Below are 22,348 nucleotides of genomic sequence, written 5' to 3' on the forward strand. Positions count from 1 at the left end.
TAATTTAATTGATAATGTCTTCCTCTACAGGGGTGTGCACTTATTTTCTGGAAAAGTCCAATGGCGATTTCAACCAGTCCGGACTTATCATCGTCATATCATTTTTCTTTATTTATAAAAAAAAATGACTTGCTGTTATCCCACTCCAGTTGCATGCAGGATAATCATGTTCCACTTCATGCCTATAGCGCTATATTCCCTAAATCACCTCAATTTGTAAATTAGTCCCGCTCATGCATATCCCGCTATCCGCTATCAAAACTGCGCTTTGTCTGTACACCGTCTAATGGTGGACATGCAGATATAGGTTGGATTGCATTGGGGCCATTTTGAAAATCCCTAAGCCTTTTAAGCTATAATTTGACGGTAGCCTTATGTTAAGGGTATACGCCTGCTGGTTATTTGAATAAATCTCTACAAATCAAACGCACCAGACCGAATAGGTTTATAATCAGTGTGTCACCAACTAAGATTACATTTTAGGTAGTCTATTCATACTGGTTCGTCCCTATGTTCTAATAGAATGACTCCGTTCCAAATAATAAGTTTTTATAATTTCCGATAGCCCCAGATTACAATTCCCTGATTGAACCAGGTACTGTGGTTCACACCATGCAAGCATCATCAACTTGCCCGTAACGTGCATATTTATTAAGTTTTGTCTAACGTGTTCCTTTTGGCAAGATTTAGTAATGAGGCTCACACCGGGGCTCAAATTTACAACTTGAAAACGTAAACGTCCGACTTCATATCCTAGCGTTATAGTATCGCCATCCAGTGGTATTCTGACCACTAACCAACGCACTGGAGCAGCGAATCTATGTGCATTATTCATGATCATTTCGTTACAACTGAATGACAAATCAAGGAGATTACGACTATTTGCTCAAAACACTTGAGAGAGGTCAAGAACAGATTGCTTAAGAGGTATTTGAACGGTTGAAACAATAATGTGACCAGGTTGGCTTGAAACCAGTCAAAGAACTAGCAGAAATAAAGATGGATTGGTATAAAGCCATACGGCGTCGATAAAATGAATTAGTGGAATGGTAATGACGTTTCTAAAGCAAATTTATCTAACAATTTGTTTTGGCGCCAAAGTACAAGCTCATCTGCACGCCCCGATGTTATTAATAGTTAGATCAATCAATTCTTATATGTATTTGTTTAATTGAATGTACTTATGATTCATATAATTCCAAGAGCGGATGCTAACTTGTTATTGCTGTGTCACTATAATAATATAATAAACATTTCGCGAACTTGTTAGACAAAATATTTAGTCTGAACATGTTTGAATATTTGAACTAATTGAAGCAAGATACTAATTTAAGCAAAAGACAAGTCAAAGCAAAATAATATAACGATGAAGATGTGGAAACCATCGTCGTCGTCATCTTTCACTCAAAAAACATAAAATAACAACAAAGCTCAAATAGCAATCTATTCAACTTTTGTGCTCATGCTATCTACCGTAGATAGCAAAATAATAAAGATACAATGTCATGGTATCATTACTGTAGTCAGTCATGCTATCTACCGTAGATAGCAAATAAAGATGCAACGTTCATTGTGTTCTTTCTGTACTCAGTCATGCTATCTACCGTAGATAGCAAATAAAGATACAATGTCATAGTATAATTACTGTACTCAGTCATTACCGTATAGATAGCAAATAAAGATAAAATGTCATGGTATTATTACTTATTCAGTTCTGCTATCTACCGTAGATAGCAAATAAAGATGCAATGTTCATTGTGTTCTTTCTGTACTCAGTCATGCTATCTACCGTAGATAGCAAATAAAGATACAATGTCATGGTATTATTGCTGTAGTAAGTCATGCTATCTACCGTAGATAGCAAATGAAGATACAATGTCATGGTATTATTGTTGTAGTCAGTCATGCTATCTACCGTAGATAGCAAATGAAGATACAATGTTCATGGTATTATTGCTGTACTCAGTCATGCTATCTACTGTAGATAGCAAATAAAGATACAATGTCATGGTATTATTGCTGTACTCAGTTATGCTATCTACCGTAGATAGCAAATTAAGATGCAATGTCATGGTATTATTGCTGTAGTCAGTCATGCTATCTACCGTAGATAGCAAATAAAGATACAATGTCATGGTATTATTGCTGTAGTAAGTTATGCTATCTACCGTAGATAGCAAATAAAGATACAATGTCATGGTATTATTGCTGTAGTCAGTCATGCTATCTACCGTAGATAGCAAATAAAGATACAATGTCATGGTATTATTGCTGTAGTCAGTCATGCTATCTACCGTAGATAGCAAATGAAGATACAATGTCATGGTATTATTGCTGTAGTCAGTCATGCTATCTACCGTAGATAGCAAATGAAGATACAATGTCATGGTATTATTGCTGTAATCAGTCATGCTATCTACCGTAGATAGCAAATGAAGATACAATGTCATGGTATTATTGCTGTACTCAGTCATGCTATCTACTGTAGATAGCAAATGAAGATACAATGTCATGGTATTATTGCTGTAGTCAGTCATGCTATCTACCGTAGATAGCAAATGAAGATACAATGTCATGGTATTATTGCTGTAGTCAGTCATGCTATCTACCGTAGATAGCAAATGAAGCTACAATGTCATGGTATTATTACTTATTCAGTTCTGCTATCTACCGTAGATAGCAAATAAAGATGCAATGTTCATTGTGTTCTTTCTGTTTCTGTACTCAGTCATGCTATCTACCGTAGATAGCAAATAAAGATACAATGTCATGGTATTATTGCTGTAGTAAGTCATGCTATCTACCGTAGATAGCAAATGAAGATACAATGTCATGGTATTATTGCTGTAGTCAGTCATGCTATCTACCGTAGATAGCAAATGAAGATACAATGTTCATGGTATTATTGCTGTACTCAGTCATGCTATCTACTGTAGATAGCAAATAAAGATACAATGTCATGGTATTATTGCTGTACTCAGTTATGCTATCTACCGTAGATAGCAAATTAAGATGCAATGTCATGGTATTATTGCTGTAGTCAGTCATGCTATCTACCGTAGATAGCAAATAAAGATACAATGTCATGGTATTATTGCTGTAGTAAGTTATGCTATCTACCGTAGATAGCAAATAAAGATACAATGTCATGGTATTATTGTTGTAGTCAGTCATGCTATCTACCGTAGATAGCAAATAAAGATACAATGTCATGGTATTATTGCTGTAGTCAGTCATGCTATCTACCGTAGATAGCAAATGAAGATACAATGTCATGGTATTATTGCTGTAGTCAGTCATGCTATCTACCGTAGATAGCAAATGAAGATACAATGTCATGGTATTATTGCTGTAATCAGTCATGCTATCTACCGTAGATAGCAAATAAAGACGCATTATTCAAGGTGTTATTACTGTACTCAGTCATGCTATCTACCGTATAGATCAAATAAAGACGCATTATTCAAGGTGTTATTACTGTACTCAGTCATGCTATCTACCAGTCTACCGTAGATAGCAAATAAAGATGCAATGTTCATTGTGTTATTGTTGTATTCAGTCATGCTATCTACCGTAGATAGCAAATAAAGATGCACTGTTCAAGGTGTTATTACTGTTCTCAGTCATGCTATCTACCGTAGATAGCAAATAAAGATACAATGTCATGGTATTATTGCTGTAGTCAGTTATGCTATCTACCGTAGATAGCAAATAAAGATGCAATGTTCATTGTGTTCTTTCTGTACTCAGTCATGCTATCTACCGTAGATAGCAAATAAAGACGCATTATTCAAGGTGTTATTACTGTACTCAGTCATGCTATCTACCGTAGATAGCAAATAAAGACGCATTATTCAAGGTGTTATTACTGTACTCAGTCATGCTATCTACCAGTCTACCGTAGATAGCAAATAAAGATGCAATGTTCATTGTGTTATTGTTGTATTCAGTCATGCTATCTACCGTAGACAGCAAAATAAAGATGTAGTGTTCATGGTGTTATTACTGTACTCAGTCATGCTATCTACCGTAGATAGCAAATAAAGACGCATTATTCAAGGTGTTATTACTGCTGAAAATTGGTTGAAAATGTTTCTGTTGAATGCTCTGGCCTGATTATCAAAGGCCAGGAGTCTGTGAAATATCTGGGTATTAACATAGACCATCTGTGTCTGGGGAAACAATTGCAAACAATATTATTCAAAGGGCAAATTCCAGGATGAAATTTATGTATCAGAATGGCAGCTGTTTCAACCAAAACTGTCGCAAAATTCCGTGTTCGGCTTTAATTCAATGCCACTTTGATTATTCATCTTCTTAATGGTATTCCGGACTCAGTCAACAAACTTCAAATCACTCAAAATAAAATGGTGCGCTATATTTTAAATCTAGAACCCCGGTCACATATTGGTCAAACCGAACTCAACAGTCTGAATTTTTTGAATGTAGAATTATGTCATGTGCACAAAATTTATTATGGGTCAAGTGCCCCCTACCTGTGCCAGTTTTTTACTAAAACCTCTGAAATTCACAACTACAATACTAGAAGGCGGCTTTTTAATTTCCATGTGCCTAAAGTCAAAAGTTCAGCTGGCACTACTTTCTATTACAGTGCAATACGGGATTGGAACATGCTTCCAAATGATATCAAAAATATCCCCAATCTTAATCATTTCAAGGGTGCAATAAGAAAACGTCTCAGTAACGGCTAATTTTCAGTGGGGTCTGTTGTCCATTGTGTGCTTGTTGTTTATGCTCTCTGCCTTTTTTGCCAAAATCTTTCTATTAAGGACACCATTGGAAATAAGCCTGAAACACTGGCTTTATGGGTTATCCCGGTTCCTAGTGTATTTTTCTCTTCACATTCTATATCTTTTAATTTCTTATTTTATCAAGTGTCATATGTAATGTATTTTAAACTTGTTATATAATATATTTATGTATTTTGTATTTTTATAATGCTATTTTATATGGAACCAAATAAAATCAATCAATCTGCTATCTACCGTAGATAGCAAATAATGATGCGATGTTCATTGTGTTATTACTGTACTTGGGAGAGGAATAACATCTTGAAGATTGCATCTTTATTTGTTATCTACCGTAGATAGCAAATAAAGATACAATGCTATGGTATTATTGCTGTATGTAGTCAGTCATGCATGCTATCTACCGTAGATAGCAAATAAAGATACAATGCCATGGTATTATTGCTGTAGTCAGTCATGCTATCTACCGTAGATAGCAAATAAAGATGTAATGTTCATTGTGTTATTGCTGTAGTCAGTCATGCTATCTACCGTAGATAGCAAATAAAGATGTAATGTTCATTGTGTTATTGTTGTATTCAGTCATGCTATCTACCGTAGATAGCAAATAAAGATACAATGTTCATTGTGTTATTGTTGTATTCAGTCATGCTATCTACCGTAGATAGCAAATAAAGATACAATGTTCATTGTGTTATTGTTGTATTCATTCATGCTATCTACCGTAGATAGCAAATAAAGATACAATGTTCATTGTGTTATTGTTGTATTCAGTCATGCTATCTACCGTAGATAGCAAATATAGATACAATGTTCATTGTGTTATTGTTCTATTCAGTCATGCTATCTACCGTAGATAGCAAATAAAGATACAATGTTCATTGTGTTATTGTTGTATTCAGTCATGCTATCTACCGTAGATAGCAAATAAAGATACAATGTTCATTGTGTTATTGTTGTATTCAGTCATGCTATCTACCGTAGATAGCAAATAAAGATACAATGTTCATTGTGTTATTGTTGTATTCAGTCATGCTATCTACCGTAGATAGCAAATATAGATACAGTGTTCATTGTGTTATTGTTGTATTCAGTCATGCTATCTACCGTAGATAGCAAATATAGATACAGTGTTCATTGTGTTATTGTTGTATTCAGTCATGCTATCTACCGTAGATAGCAAATAAAGATGCAATGTTCACGGTGTTATTTCTCAATGTACTCAGTCATGCTATCTACCGTAGATAGCAAATAAAGACATAATGTTCATGATGTTACATAATGCACTTTCACTCGACCTAGCACATTGCAAACTTGTTCAAAGTTAGTAGACTCTGTTCGCACTTGACACGACACGTGTTTGCTTTAGTGAACATTCGAAGACTGTAACAACACGAAACCACATACAACTCGTATAGCTCAGAATGCTACGGGAATGCTATAAGATACACCACCCTAACCTGATCGGCAACTAGACGTCTTGGATTACACCAAACACGACGGGTACCAAAGCATGTCGGATATCTACGCTGGTCCCCAGTCACTTTCATTCCTTCACTTTTCTTATTCTGAAACCCACTGGAAGACATCAGAAATGCACTGTGCGACAACCTGAGTCCGATTACCTCGAGATCAATTTCAAAGCTCCGATTTAATTTCACTTGAACATCGTAACTCGATAGTTTCTCTCTGCGGGCTATATAACACTTAAAATACCTGCGAGTTTGGAAGCCATCCACCTAAACGATTCGGATCATGCCACGCTGTGCGCAAAACGGTGTCGCATATTAACAAGGTGGCAATTATATAATTGAATTTGAGGAGTAATTAATTAGATTGAATGTGGCTTATGCAAGAAACACTTTGTGGTGATTAGTAGACCACAAAGTTACTAGAAGTAACCTACACCTTTAACGCAAGAATGAAGCTTGGCTTTAAATCATAAGCTGTTCTTCCTTGGGTTTGTGAGCTGAGCTTCTACTGCCGTGACCGTAATATGCTTGAGTATAACAAAGACATTTTATCATAATACATAATAATATAATTATTAAATCCAAACTGCCTGCATCTGAAGGAAAGAGAATCTAAATTATCGGATTTTTAGACCACCTTGAGCAATATTAGAAAGAAATTATTCGCCTCTAGAAATGGCAGCGAGTGAAGTTGATGTTACTATAGAAACCAAGCCATAGCTATGTATTGTCATGATTGTGATGGGCTATTAAAGTACATGTACTTTGTAAAAACCAATGTTGAGGGTATGAATTTTCATTTTTTTTCTTATAGTCTTCATAATTTTTAAACAAAAGCAAATTATGGTATTTTAGTTGAGAAAACAATTTCAAAGCAAAATAAATAAACAATTTATGATTGTTTATGGCGAGTCACTTACTTAAAGGCCCGTTCAGTGATTTGCTCATCCGGACGATCGTAAAAATCATCAAAATTCAGATTTTGATACCTTTGTCATTGTCATAGATGTGCTAACACAGCCTGCGAATGGTTCAGCCGTGTATTTAAGACAAAATAAAACATTTTACACGAATCTGTAATTTAGATACTGACAGTATCTAAATTAGCTACATGTATTTGAATGGGGCTTTAACTTCGTCAGTACTGCTGTTTTCTTCGTTTTTTGCCAAATTTGTCATTTCCAAAATACCAAATGACAATTTGAATGACTTATCCTTCACTTTTAACCAATTTATAAACAATTTTAATTTTTTGCACTTGCGCTGAGATCACTGAATGGGTCTTTAAATCAAATAGAATATTTGCTTTTATTTAAAAATACGCAGTGTATGTATGTGTAAGGGTCACTTTACTCATGCAGTTTTCATGGTTACAATGATCATGACAAGTTCAAGAGGCGATGACTTATTAAAAAGCAATTTTACAAATTCAGCCGATTGTTTAATGTCAATATAGATACAATTATGTTTTAACTTAATTTCACCCATTTCCTGTCTTTATATTTGCATTAATATTATCAAAAAATATTCACCAAACAATTAGTAAATCGATCAAACCCCACCCATTTTCCACGCTAATGGAGTTACCACAAAGCCGATGGGCAGCTGGCGAAAGATCGGGAGTCGGGACGTCTAAAAAAAGACGTCTGGGTCAGCTCTGCTTTAAAAGCCTCTCAAAATAATTACAAATCTATAAAGAGCTTTATGTATACCGGTATATCGAACTCCGTGGTACACACAGGCTAGATTTGTATTTTTATCGTTACGGTAGTAGCCTACTGGTAAATCGCTTTGTTTATTGCTAATGATTATAATCATTACGGCACGTGGCTTATAGCTTGCAGATATTATGATCATGATGATGGTGATATCCAAATGAAAAATTATTGCACCCATAATGCACTGCGTGAACAATGGCCGGTCAATTTCCATGCATGATAAATCGAGCATGTAGGCCCTATGTGTTCTTTTTTCTTGTCCCCGACACTATTTTTGTCTTCCTAGCATGAGTCTATACTCTATACTCACATTTCTATAACAACGGGTCTTGTCTAAGATGCTCACATGCAGAGTAAGTCGACTCTGAACGACATAGTTACGTATTTTGATGAAACGTGTAAAAGTAAAAGAATCGAACCTAGTTTAATACAGGACGGAGTGGCCATCTCTCTTTCGTTAGCGATTAGGCCAGACCCCATTGTGAAATGTTGCTGCGGGGAATCGTCACACCTCCTCCATAGCGAGTCTGTTATGTTCCCAACACAATGGCGTCACCGGGGCTCGAACCCGCAACTTTCCGATTGCTAGTACAGCGGAGCCCGTTTCGCTCGGCCAACGTGTCGTAAATACATTGCTCCTTCACCGTCTTTCCCGCGCTATACGGACATTTTGTGGTGTAAAACCTTAAGAGGATTTGTTTAGTGCATGTTTATTAATGAAAAATTCACTTGAAATGTTGACATAAAAATATACGGACTAATATTTAGGATAGATATGTCGTGTCAAGTGAAATATTTGAATATGCAGAACAAATAGCTCCATCTAAGGTACCGGTATAGCACTTTAATTTACTTGCCGTTCGTGTCAATCGTATATATGTTCAAAGTATATGTTTAGAATATACTACTACTAGGTTCAAGAAAATATAAGTCGGTTATTTTATCAGAGAGCATCTTGGGAAGACATATGATTCAACCTGTGGTTGTGACTGGTATAGCCATAATTATGTATGTGGTATACAGCACATATTCTTTCTGTACATGACACTGGCCACCTCTTTGTGTTGATATGTCACTACGTCGCACTGCATATTAGGCTACGTGTTTGAATTTCGCAATCTTGACAGCCGCGTCAATTTTATGGGGGTAACCCCTTAACACAAAATATGAAATGAATCATGACTTCGTTATAGATGAGTGACTAGATCATTGACTTCAGCTATATACGATCTGAGTCATAATTATTTCAAGGTCATCTTTGTTTTGGTTTTTCAAATAATTAGTATTAACCTTGTTTCTTATATATTTTAGTGAAGATAGTAATGTTTGTCATAGGTATCGCATATGAATGAATGTCTGCGTATTAGTCATACTGGATAGTAAACCATACGTATATCAAATAGAAGCATATATCGATCACGATCTGTACATGTGCGAGTCGCTTCATGGTCGCTTTTAGATCTCTATCTTCCAATTATGTCACTATGCAAGTTCGTATCATACAGAGGACACCTTAAGAGAAAAAAAAACCGCATAGATATGAAGATCTGTTCGTGTGCATCTGTGAAAAGCATTTAATGCCAATTGACGACCACATTTGCATTTTTAAAAACGGGCCTTATATAGTTCCTGAGTATAATCTATTATAGGTCGAAGTAGAAATTGATGAACTGGAAACTAGCCTGATTGTGTAGAGTACATGACTTTATTTATACCCGTGTTATGTTAGTAAACACAGTCAAAGTGCTAAATACTAAATTATGCAATACCTTTAACATTTAATTTACTGTTACACACAGCACAGCTTTGAATTATATATACCGGTATCTATCAGTCTAATTATTGTCCTCCTATATGTATGTATCGGCTCACTGCCAATGATGTAAATAATAAAATATGCATAATTTGTAATGCACAAAACACATCTTATATAAGACGGTTTTGTGACCATCCGCTTTGATCTTACTCTGTATTATGCAATATTATACATATTTATATCTTGCATAATACATACTTATTTATATATCTTCTATGTGTGCGTTCCAATCGCGATCTTTTTAAGGTAACATAAATAAAAATCGAGTTTGCTTGAAATTATATTTCGTCGTGTGAGTACAAGAAAGTCGTAAGTGCAATGGCTGCCTCATGCACTAGGAGCCACAACATGTTCATCCGGGCACAGTTCTTTAACCCCAATACATTTATACAATGTTATGGTATTATTGCTGTAGTAAGTTATGCTATCTACCGTAGATAGCAAATAAAGATACAATGTCATGGTATTATTGTTGTAGTAAGTTATGCTATCTACCGTAGATAGCAAATAAAGATACAATGTCATGGTATTATTGCTGTAGTAAGTTATGCTATCTACCGTAGATAGCAAATAAAGATACAATGTCATGGTATTATTGCTGTAGTCAGTCATGCTATCTACCGTATAGATAGCAAATAAAGATACAATGTCATGGTATTATTGCTGTAGTCAGTCATGCTATCTACCGTAGATAGCAAATAAAGATACAATGTCATGGTATTATATTACTTATTCAGTTATGCTATCTACCGTAGATAGCAAATAAAGATGCAATGTTCATTGTGTTCTTTCTGTACTCAGTCATGCTATCTACCGTAGATAGCAAATCTTCCAATTATGTCACTATGCAAGTTCGTATCATACAGAGGACACCTTAAGAGAAAAAAAACCCGCATAGATATGAAGATCTGTTCGTGTGCATCTGTGAAAAGCAAATGCCAATTGACGACCACATTTGCATTTTTAAAAACGGGCCTTATAATATGTAGTTCCTGAGTATAATCTATTATAGGTCGAAGTAGAAATTGATGAACTGGAAACTAGCCTGATTGTGTAGAGTACATGACTTTATTTATACCCGTGTTATGTTAGTAAACACAGTCAAAGTGCTAAATACTAAATTATGCAATACCTTTAACATTTAATTTACTGTTACACACAGCACAGCTTTGAATTATATATACCGGTATCTATCAGTCTAATTATTGTCCTCCTATATGTATGTATCGGCTCACTGCCAATGATGTAAATAATAAAATATGCATAATTTGTAATGCACAAAACACATCTTATATAAGACGGTTTTGTGACCATCCGCTTTGATCTTACTCTGTATTATGCAATATTATACATATTTATATATTGCATAATACATACTTATTTATATATCTTCTATGTGTGCGTTCCAATCGCGATCTTTTTAAGGTAACATAAATAAAAATCGAGTTTGCTTGAAATTATATTTCGTCGTGTGAGTACAAGAAAGTCGTAAGTGCAATGGCTGCCTCATGCACTAGGAGCCACAACATGTTCATCCGGGCACAGTTCTTTAACCCCAATACATTTATACATTCATTGAATGACCTTAGACAATTTGGGTACAAAAACTCATACTCTGCAACTTGAGGTCAAATTTTGGACAATGGGTGTTGAATTCAGGTTATTGAACTATGAGGCCATTGTGGTCTATAGCGATATGTTAGATTTTAAAACTGCATAAACAGAGGAATCCAAAAAGACGCGCCGTGATTGGTTGCCGACCTGCGCAGTACGGCATTATCTGTCTAGTTGTCAGAATTTTACACGCGCACTAGTCTTTTTATCTCTGTCTTTTATATACCTTAGTGCGACCAATTTGAACGGCAGCTATTGCACACACGAGTTTCTTGCTCTTACATGACGATTTATTCTTCTATTCATCCTTTTGCCCACGCCATTAATACAGCGCGCATATTTCCTATTTCATACTTCAATAAAGTAATCATGGCATATTATACTAACTGCCTTGTTCACAAAATTGCAATTTCGTTGAAACACTCAAATTCCCCTATTTATTAATAAAGCTAAAAATCACATAAAACAATATAGTAAAGCATGCATCAAAAATTACACTCATGAATATAATGATTTAAAATTCCATCGATTATGTCTTCAGTTTTTGCCATTTCGATATTGACATTCCCGCATGACATGATCGGAATATTGACAAGACAGAAAGCTAATTGAGCATATAAAGAGTCAAAGACACGAAACAGAGATTTCCAGAAGTCCAATATGTACAGGCGGATGTGCGATATTTGTTCGTGTTTTGAACTTCTTGACTGTTCAACAATGAAACTCTTTTATAAAGAATATGGAAGATAATATGGAAGCTTTCATTAAAATGTCCATGAATATCTCACAATACGACACACAGACAGAGGCTAGTACGAAGTACCAGCAATCTATTATGACGTACATAGCCTACGAAGTCAGGGTTGCCAGCCCTCTAGCTGAGTTTGTGGCGTATACTTCGTCGCGAGACGCCATCTCTTTAAAAATGTGGAGTGCTTTCCACGAAACTTATACCATTCATTCCCAATTAATTCACAGCTATCAATAACCAACACTGGTGGTAAATACATGTATGTGCCAAGATTTGAAGTAGGCATTATTTATATTATTATTTTGCCGTGAATCAAGTTTTGCTTATCTTCGTCGAAAGAAGAAATTTTCTAATGTGAACAAGGTTGTTTGCCCGGGTTGTTTGTGTGTTTTCCCTCGCATTAATGCAATTCTTTTCGATTTTTTTGACAATCAGATAGATATCGTAACCTGCAACCTTTAATATAAAAACACTTGTTCCCCGATTTCCTGTTTGGATTTCGATTTTTGCTATTCCTGTGATGAAACAAACCCATTCCCTTTAAACGATGATCAACATCCAGTGATTGATGCATGTAAATAAATACGATAGCGAACTTACCAACACCATTTTTTTTGTAAAACGGTATAAACGTGTTTTTGTTTTGGTCAAATCGGCTCGAATTATCATAAAGGTCATGAAAAACGCCGTTAAAATGAAAATAAATACGATAGCGAACTTCCCATCACCAAACACAATATTTTGTAAAACGGTATAAACGTGTTTTTGTTTTGGTCAAATCGGTTTGAATTATATAAAGGTCATGAAAAACGCTGTTAAAATGTTTTATATTATGACAAAATACTACAATATTTTAACAGTTTTGTAAAATATTTTGACACCATTTAGGCCCACTAAAATAACCTTATGTTAGAATGTTTTGCAGAAAGTTTTCACAAATGTTTTTGAATGTTATTAAACGTTTTATATACCCTAAATTAATGCCCTTTTATATAATCCGACATTAAACGTTTTCTGTGAGCTTCTGTGAAACATTTTGTGTTTGCTAGGTTGAATATTCTTTCCGTAATTCCATCAGGTAGACATATCTGGGAATTCTAAATTTCCAATATGACATTTTCCAATATATTCCTGTTGTCATTGGGTGTAAATAAATAACAACAACAACAGTCACAACAACAACAACTTGAAACGACACAGTTAATAGTAATTAATAGTAATAACAATTCTGTATCTCCTATCGGCCAAAAAGGCTCAGTTCAGCTTTGCAGACGCGTCGACGGCATCAGACAAAATGTTATTTTCGAAAAGGTAAATTATCTTAAGTGGAGGGAGTATATAACTAAAACGGAACAGCCAATTTTGCCGAAATGATCGAAATCCATATTGGCAATCCTATATCCACACCGCTTGCTGACTTTACACCTTCCATTCCACTATCTCAAACCGATTTGTTAACTTTCATCCCCATCCAATAATATTGATTCGACGACTCCAGTGCTATTTTAAATGATATAAGATTATACTCTCTCGTCTTGTGAAAATATTTTTCTGTAGAAGACCAACGGAATTACTCTCTGCTCCTGCAGAGATGGTTATCTAAACATCCCACAATGCAACGCGTGAAATGCAAAGCTCAACACTTAAAACACTTGCCGTCGGCAAATGCAATTAACTGTGATAATTTAAACCCATGGCATTATGGGATTTCTCCATTCCACTAATACCATCCACATTTTCCAGAAATTGGGAAGAGACGGTAAATCTCCTGCCGCACGCAAATCTTAATCTCGAGATTTGTCGGGTGTTCGGGGGTTAATAGAATAATTCGACAGGCGTGTGACGTTTTTAAACGCGTAATAAGCTACAATTTGCTGCATCATATGTCAGCACATAAATTGCCAAGTAACATTAGCCTAAGTGTTAAAATATGGCTCTAGATCAAGAACAAGATTTTAGCTTCTTTTTCGCTCATTTCCACCATGATCATGGACTTGTTGGTCATACTACTCTGTCAATAGAAAGACGATCGGATTACGAGCCGAGCTGTTCCTTATTTACGAAAGTGCACTCACACCTTTAGTTCCTTAAATTTTCTTTGTGCTGACAGATAAGATTCTCTTGTTTATCTCAGTCTAATATATACGATTTGTACATATGCAATTGGCTATCTTTGTGAAATATACGGGTGGCCTTAGTATATTTTTCTTTCATTCTTCTGTTTTGTGGATATTATCATGGTTTGTTTATTGCCCTTTGTTGTTTGTTTTCCTTTAATATACTAGTGCACCTGCGGCTGTGAGAGCCCAGATGCTGTGAGAGCACTGGCATGATAGCGATACTGTTTGACCCCAGATGAGCTTTGAACTCGGATGACCTTGGTGCAATTTTTTCATGCTCCCCTCAGTCATACAAAGGATTCCACCTATCAAGTTTAAGCCCAATAGGGCGAAGTTTAAATTTAGCCCCTACATGACCTTTGACCTCGGTTGACCTCAATTTTGTTTTGCGCATATATTCCCCTCGTATCAAGGATTGCACCCACCAAGTTTGAACCCGATAGGACAAAATTTGAAATCCATGACCTGTGACCTTTGACCTCGGATGACCTCCATATAATGTTTTTCATGCTCCCCTCATACAAAGGTTTCGACCCACCAAGTTTGAGCCCGATCGGACAAAGTTTGAAATTTGACCCCCTCCGTAATGACCTTTGACCTCGGTTGACCTCGATTTTATTTCGCGCATTATATTCCCTCCTATCAAGGATTCCACCCACCAAGTTTGGGCCCGATCGGACAAAGTTTGAAATTTTGACCTTTGACCTTGACCTCCGATGACCTTCAAAACCACATGGCCGACATGCTTTTCCCGATATCTATCTATATGCGAAATTTCAGCGCGATGCGTCGAAGCACGGCGAAACGCATAGCCGGACAGACAGACAGAGGGAGACCGCTTATTATTTTATTAGTATAGATATTTGCAATCAATGCGGACTTAGCCAAATAGGGGTCAAAAACCAAACACACAACACTATGAACACTGTTAAATAATTCCAAATCATCGGTGTTTATGTCAATACAATTACATGTATATGGCATGATTTTGCTGGTTAGTCCTTCATTTAATATGAAGGAACATGTGGGATAGTCCTTCATTGTGAAGGAACATTACCTGATTGCTAACAAAAATTCATCATCCAAAAGTTCCTTATTACAAATGTGGCATGGGTTTACTGGACTTTGGTGTCAAGACACAAGACTATAGCCTGTATTTAAACCAATTGAAAGAACTTGACCTAGAAAGCAAAGGTTGTATTTACTTAATAATAATTTATCATAAGCTTGGATCATATTTGAGGGCAATTTATTATATGTACATATGAAAGGCAATCATCCGGTATACACTTCAAAATATTGTCCATAACATCTCCTCATTTGTCTTGTATAAACTACTCCCAATTCCAGAAAAATACATTCAATTTTGTGGGTTAAAACAAATATTATCCAAATGAAACATATAGCTAAATCGTAATCCTGTTCATAAAAAGTTATTACTCTTAATTTTACTATTTTAATTTTTTAATAATTAGTTATAGAATAGAAAATATGAAAGTTTTAAGACTGATATTTGACTTGTCACGCCCTTATTCCTAAAGTTACACTGTAAATTGGCCAAAACACATGGAACGCGTTCATTAATGTAACGGTTTTTTAACACATGACACGTGTTCAACTTATTTAGAGAACACTAGTGTGAACACCTGAGACGTGTTCATAAGATACAGTTGAACACATGACACATGTGTAATAAGTGTTCTAAAATATTTCAGAACATCCGTGTTCAAACTACAAGAACATGTTCAAATAAAACAAAGAAAGACATAAGGAAATAAGAACACGTGTCAAGTGTTCAAAAGGTGTTACATATGTATTCTAATTTTTGCAAATGTTGTCTTATTTTTCAAAATCAAATATTAATGTAACATTGTTTCCTTTTTGTGATAGTGCTAGGTAAGGAGACACTATTTAAGGTTATTAATTATTTTAAACTGTTGTGATTTGGTAATTCACAGCATCTTACAAATGATATTGAGCTTTGGCAAAAACTGCATTGCTCAATTCATAGCGAGCGTGTAGAAGAATTAAAATATCACAGATACACTTTTATAGGTACTGCGAGGGCAGAAACAACAACACTTTTGTAAAACGTACATAACTCATTAACAACAATAAATTAAGCAAGTTTGCAAAGTATACTAGTTGTAGAATGGACTTTTGCAAAACATTAAGGTGCTAATTTTCAATAATATATTAAACTAGATAATGAAAATCGATTTTTAGGTTGCTTCGACCAACAATACCTCGTCTACCCTTCTTAAGGCAAATTTTAGTATGGATATGCACACATCTTTTCATGAAACAGAGACAGAACACTAGTGTCAAGTGTTCTATGACTTTTACAGTGTAGCCATATATTAACAATTTGACTTTTGCCTCAGTCAGCTCCAACTAAAAAATATTATGGATTGAGGAAAAAACCATTAAGATAATATTTTTTCACCCCCCCCCCCCCCCCACAATGTATTTTTATGGAATCGGTAGTACTCACATGCACTCTTTACTGAAATTACAACATTTCAAATTTGTACATTCTGATGATTCTCCAAAATTAAACGGCACATTTTCAAAAACATTATTTTCCTGAAAAACATTTCAGCGTTTATAGTTTTGTATAATTGACCTGGATTTTGATGCTATACTCCGAATCCGATTTATATATTGCAGAGTAAACTGCATCACATCATAGTTTTTTTACATCAAGTTTTCTTATCAGTATATTTAAAATTGTACCAAATGCATCGTATTCTTAGGATAAGTATACACCATAAGAAGAGTGTGTCTGTCCACAGAATATTTTGGTCTGTCAAAAATCTAGTAAATCAAATAAAATAAACATCGTTAAACCACTTCCCTGGTTCAACACGTCGGTTCAACTTGACTTTCAAAGGTCATTAATGGGAAATCTGAGTTGAGTTAAAAAGTTCAACTTTACATGGTTGATTTTCTCTATTCAACCATTGTGTGTAAATAAATAGTTCTTATGTATGCCCAGTGGCCACGAAATATTTTGCGGCCAATATCAAGCAAAAGATATCCTGAATATCACCATTTTGAAGCAGCTAATAAATGATGACGACGACCAGTGGCGTAGCTGGGGGGGGGGGAAGGGGAAGCTTCCCCCTGTGAGAAGTGTTGCCCCCTGTGGGATGCTGGACATTTAAGATTTTTATGTCTTTTTTGTAATTTTTAGCCCATTTTTAACCATTTTCGTCAAAGTTTGCCCCCTTGAATGTTGCCTTGCCCGCCCCCCTTTGCCCACCCTCTGAAAAAGTGCTGGCTACGCCACTGACGACTACGGCGATTGACGACACTACGACGACGATGATGGTATAGTGGAGGCCCGTACGCAGGATTTTTTTTGGGGGTGCTGATTTTGAAAAAGTGGACTTTTTTCCCAAGGGGGGCGATTTTGTGAAAAGTGGACTTTCTTTCCAAAATTTGGACCTTTTTTGACCAAAAACCCGTAAAAAACCTGATTTTTTTTGCTCGCTACGCTCGCAAATTCTGAAATTTTGAGACTTTTTGTACACTTTGGCAAATTTGGGGGGGGGGGGGGTGCGGACGCCCCCCCCCCTGCGTACGGGCCTGGTATAGTGTGTCACAGATATTGGTGAGTGTATGAACCAAATTATACGGTTGTCTTAAAGAGGAAGCCCCGCCAGAGCAGTTCTTCTGGGGTGAACCAAACCAGCCTGGTTATAAAATTAATCAGTAACAAGGTTATCTCTGAATTTGACAGGTGCCAAATGATGCAATAACCTTAAAACATCAATTAGCACCTGTCAAATTCAGAGATAACCTAATTGCCACTGATTAATTTGAGAACCAGGCAGGTTTGGTTCACCCCAGAAGAACTGCTTTGGAGGGGCTTCCTCTTTAAAATGATTGGTACCAATCAGTTGATGGTTGTTCTCTAAATGCAACATGGGATCCTCATGACCATAATTTATTATATTATGATTGTTTATGACATTAATCAACAAATTATGCATATATATGTTGAATTTTGATGTGGCATGCAGCCATGTCCATAATCACTGAAAACTAATGGGTTCCAATCGTTTTGATTCAGCCTGAAACTTTACTTGTGTAAGTGCATACTTTTCAACCTCAGGCTTGTCATGGACATTGAAACTCGCATTGCTGCGGAAAATCACATTTTCTCAGCTATACGTATAGCATGAAATGCTCCTCCAACCTCCCTCTTTCCACATAATGTTCCCATTTATTTCGTTACACAAAGTATATTTCTTTTATGAACTCTTGCAATTTTTTTGCACTATAGAAGACCCTATATCTCAGTGCACTTGTCTGTTCATGCATAAGAATCGAGTTTAACCACCGATCCTTTATTTCCAGAATCTGTGGTTTCACCATTATCAAATATATTCAATTTTTAGAACATATGTGTGAAATGGACGAAATGGATATTAAATATGTGTGAAAATGCAAAATATACAACAACAAAATTCACATGAATTTGAATGTCGTCTTCAATTTGATATGCACAAACTCCTGAATTTCGATATGACATGTATATGATATAGTCCTATCCGTGGCATTCAATCTGGATATTGACGCCTGGGTCATTCCACGGTTATGTCAATATCATTGACCCATCTCTGCTCATGATCATTTAACATAATTATTAATATTATACAATCTATATACAGCGTATTGACAGGTATATAAATTTCAATTTGTCTTATTTTTCCTCTATTTTAACATGGCAAAATGATATCTTCATTCACGAAAACGATCAATAACATGCACGACTTGGAATAGCCCTTGGATCCTCCAGACGATGCTGTACAGTATCCATATTATGCCAAAAATCTCGTTTCTGACGGAATAACTATGACCTTAATTGGGCTATTCCAGCTGAAATCCATACACCCCCTATGAAAGACATGCACCTTAATCCCCAGACTACACACGGGGTGTAGATTTCATATGAATATGATATGGAGTCACCCATTCAGGTAACCCCAGAAATTCACATTCCCTGCATGGGCGTCAATCCCGTGGGGGAGGGGGCAGGAGGACGTTGCCCCCTCCCCAACCATTCGGCAAAATGTCCATTTTTTGTTCTTTTCAGCCCCCACGTTTCAAGCCGGATTGGTGCTACACTCTAATGCCTGAGTGGGAGACTGGTGATATGAGGTCACGTCTTCCATAGGGTATGGATTTCAACTGGAACAGCCCACAATTCACAGTGATTTACCCATTGACCTTTTGGAGAAGTATAAGTTTAGGGCTGATTATGTGGGTGTGGTAGGATAGGCCTAGAACTAGATCTAGTTCCTCGAGGGGGGGGGGGGGTGCGCGCGAAGCTGCCAGCGAGGGTGGATTTTGTAATGTCAGAGAGGGGTTGTCATGGTCCCATATACTAGGCACTGAACAAGTAGCTAGATAGGCCCGTGCCCCTACTTTAAAATTCAATATACGACGTTAGGTATAGCCGGGAGGTATAGGCCTATCTATAAATGTGCATGGTCAATTTTACTTGTATACAATGACACACGTCTAGGCCCGGGCACGTAGGTCTGTTGGCATATTTGCACGTGCCATATCCATGTGTTAATATAGGTCAAGCTAACATGTTGAATTCAATGTTCCAAATATCAGATTTTAACCATTCAAAATAATAGAATGAAAACTCCAGATGGCTGAAAGCTTGTTTTGTACATTTGCTGCCCCACTTGTAAACATAAGGTGACAGGTCATAGTTAAATCGAAATCAAATGTTATACATTTGTTTAATGTGTAGGCCTACATGACTTGTAATAAACTTTAATGTTCTTTGTTTCCTTCATTTTACGACTGCATTTAATAACCAAACACATAACATAAAAAGTACATCATGTAATTTACTTTTTAATAGAACCGGGTATGAAATGTGCTTCGCTCATTTTATACTTCAATATGATATAATCCACTGTATTTAAAACAAGAACTGTCTTTAAAAGGACATTCACGGAACTTGCAATAATATCTAATATCTGTTGACGAGTTTATAGATATGCATGTGTTCATTTTCTCTGAACAACACGCAGCGTTTAATCACGAAAACCTCAAACACATTATCTACAATTATTATACATGCATGTTCAATTTATGTTATTTCAATTTGCTTTTTTAAACAGTCAAATTATTGGGTGCAAGCCACCGAAGTTAATGCAGATTTAACAGTCAGGTTTACATACCAAGTATATATATTCTGTGGTGTTAAATCTAATTTCTTGGGAACACACAAACTTTTTCACCTTTTAATTTGTAAATTTCTTTCATACTTATAAATAGCTCTATATATAGGCTTACTGCAAAGTCTTTCAACTGTTTTATATTAAGAACAAACAGAAGTTATATTTGAATGGGTGGACCTCGTCATCATTGGCCCAAGTGATTCACATTGATCAGTACGGTATGATACCCTCCAATTTGAGGCGTTAGAGGCCAGTGTTGAGGTCCACCCAGAATTCAAATATAATTTCCGTCTGTGCTTAATAGACAGTTGAAAGACTTTACAATATGCCCAGCAACACTAACAATCCAAAATATAGAGCTATTGAAAGAAATTTGCAAATGAAAAGGCGAAAAGGAGTGTATTTTCCCCAAGAAAAAAATAAACACCACAGAATATATATGGTCAATTCCAGCCAAAGCGGGCCAAAATTCTCTCTGGGGCCATTTTGAAAATGTTTTCCTTTTCAATTCTAGACTTATCAAATGAGACGATCATGTCTAGTGAATCATCAGGTGGAAGTGCCATCGGATTGAAAAATAACTTTTCTTGCTAGACCAAATAAAGTGTTAAATGCGCATATGCATGTTACCCACGAATTCAAGCATTTTTCACCTGTTGTACGCCATAAAATTTCACTTTCTTTAATATCTTTCAATATTTTATGTGTGACTCATATACACTAGAAACCGGTGAAGACTTTGAACGTAAAATAGAATTTTATTACATATATCTACAAAGAAATAGTTTGGTTATTACAAATTTTAAGAAAGAACCAGGTGTACAGTTAAGATTGTGTCAATTCTTCGAACTCTTTCCAAAGTGGCTGTCATTTAACATTACTGTATTATTTCGAAAGATTAGAATAAATGCTTCATATAAATATAAAGTTAGATTTTGTATCTCGTCGCAGGATGAGGATCTCGGATGGATTCGTGGGTAACAGCGTCTGGAAAATAGCAATTCCTATTAAAAAATTTTAATAAAAATAAAAAATACTTTTCCGTATGTCAATAATTCAGGCTGCAATGGCACTAACATGAATTTTAATCAAAATACAGACTACATGCAATATTTAGAATGGATCATTATGGCATTTTGGGTATAAAAGTTTTGAGAATAATGAAGTTGCCAAATTCAAATAGACAGAGCAAACAGTTTTATATTATTATTTTAGTAAAATCATTCCATATTTTCATGCAGCAATATTCTATTAACTCGTGTTTGGCAGTTCCTATGAACTAAAACACTATCAATACATTGTTAACTATAATTTAAGTAGGGATTCGTGGGTAACCAAAATGTTCGTGGGTAACACATATTTGAAGGTATATATTGGTAAGCGGCAAAATAGAAACTATTACAGAAGGTTGGAAACCACCATGCGGTTATTCCTCCATTCTGTTTCAATGATTCCCGTTTCTCTAACTAATTGCATTTAAAAAAAAAATGGTAATTTAGGATAATCAATCAAAACTTCATGATGCAGCTTCAGTATACCTTCAAGAGGACGCTATTAAACAGGACTGTTTTGGAACCTATTTCGCATGTTTTCAAAATGTTAAGATGCATAAGAAACATATAATTTACGAGTAAATCCTTGGATTCGTGGGTAACGCCGAATTCGTGGGTAAAGCTATAAATACTATAGTACCGTTTGGGGTTTGCGTTTCTTAGGTGTATAAACTGTAAGTACTGTCGAAATTATAGCATACCCATGGCTTGAATATGTGCTGATTTAAACTTAAAATAAACAATCTCCTTATTTTTCAAGGTTAGTATCTATTCGGGATTCGTGGGTAACAAAAGTTTAAACCGTCGTAGATTCTTTTTAAAGC

At 35.7% G+C, this 22,348-nt stretch overlaps 1 protein-coding gene across 1 annotated transcript in view; it reads right to left on the minus strand.

The window, feature by feature from the left end:
• The window catches only part of LOC140160530 (galactosylceramide sulfotransferase-like), a 196,521-nt gene that overhangs the window by 158,399 nt on the left and 15,774 nt on the right, over window positions 1–22,348 (minus strand). The gene's annotated exons all lie outside the window — the stretch shown is intronic.

This window comes from Amphiura filiformis, chromosome 9 (genome assembly GCF_039555335.1).
Source record: "Amphiura filiformis chromosome 9, Afil_fr2py, whole genome shotgun sequence".
Taxonomy (NCBI): domain Eukaryota; kingdom Metazoa; phylum Echinodermata; class Ophiuroidea; order Amphilepidida; family Amphiuridae; genus Amphiura; species Amphiura filiformis.